The sequence below is a fragment of the Ananas comosus genome, linkage group 6, assembly GCF_001540865.1.
Source record: "Ananas comosus cultivar F153 linkage group 6, ASM154086v1, whole genome shotgun sequence".
Lineage (NCBI taxonomy): Eukaryota > Viridiplantae > Streptophyta > Magnoliopsida > Poales > Bromeliaceae > Ananas > Ananas comosus.
In genome coordinates, this window is record NC_033626.1 from 4,841,397 (window position 1) to 4,842,828 (window position 1,432).

Genomic DNA, 1,432 nt, shown 5'->3' on the forward strand with positions numbered 1-1,432 from the left:
AGCGGCATTTATGGATTTGATGAACCGTGTCTTCAAGAAGTATTTGGATCGATTTGTCGTGGTCTTCATAGACAACATATTGATCTACTCTCGCAGTGACGAGGAACATGCCGAGCATTTGAGGATAGTGTTTCAAGTCCTTCGGGAGGAGAAGCTATATGCTAAGCTGAAGAAGTGTGACTTCTCGCTCCGCGAGGTCGCCTTCTTGGGGCATGTGATTTCCGCGGATGGAGTTTCTGTAGACCCGAGGAAAGTTGAGGCAATCAGGGACTGGCCGCGCCCGACGAATGTCACGGAGGTTCGAAGCTTCGTGGGCTTGGCGGGCTATTATAGGCGGTTCGTGGAAGGCTTTTCCAATATAGTGATTCCACTTACCCGCCTGACTCAAAAAGGTACCAAGTTTGTTTGGAGCGAGGAATGCGACCGGAGTTTCAAAGAGTTGAAGCAAAGATTGACTTCGACTCCGGTGCTCGCTCTACCGGTGTAGGGCGAAGACTTCGTGGTCTACAATGATGCCTCCTATCTTGGATTGGGGTGTGTATTGATGCAAAACGGGAAAGTGATCGCTTATGCATCCCGTCAGCTGAAGAGCTATGAAAAGAACTACCCTATCCATGATTTGGAGCTAGCGGCGGTGATTTTCGCCTTGAAGTTGTGGAGGCACTATTTATATGGTGCCCATTGTGAGATCTATATCGACCACAAGAGTTTGAAGTACCTGTTTACACAGAAGGAGCTCAACATGCGTCAGCGACAGTGGTTGGAGCTGTTAAAGGACTATGATGTTGATATTCTCTACCACCCCGGAAAGACAAATGTGGTCGCAGACGCACTAAGTAGGAAGTCGGCGAAAAACCTCGCATTTGATGTGACCCAGCAAACACCCTTGTGGCTGGATATGGAGCGATTAGACCTTGAAGTGGTCGTTCCCGAGGTCCCGACTCAGTTGATGGCTGTCACGCCCCGAGACCGATGCCAATTTGGCCCGACCCGAGCACGTCAAACAGACGCCGAACGGACAGAGTTTTCCCTGTCCGCCCAAGGCTCATCACATGTACAAAATTCAAACAAGAATTGCACTAGCGAAAACATACACAAACGGCTTACACGAGGGTAAGCAATAGCCATTAGTGAAAGAAAGGAAAACTAAACATTCGCAAGTACTATGATTCATTTTAGATCACGTACATTGCATCCATTTCTTACATTTAGGATTCTTGCATTTCATTACATCATTCCATCATTTCTTTCGTACATCACATTTACCTCAAAATGCACATTACATTCTTTTCTTTACATCACTAATCATCATATACAAAAGATGAACATAGGGTACTTTACTACATAATGAACACAACTGTGGTGGCCTCTGACTAAGGCGCGATACCTTTACCTCGGTCGCTCGCCGGCTCGCTCGGTCCCGGCTCTGTGG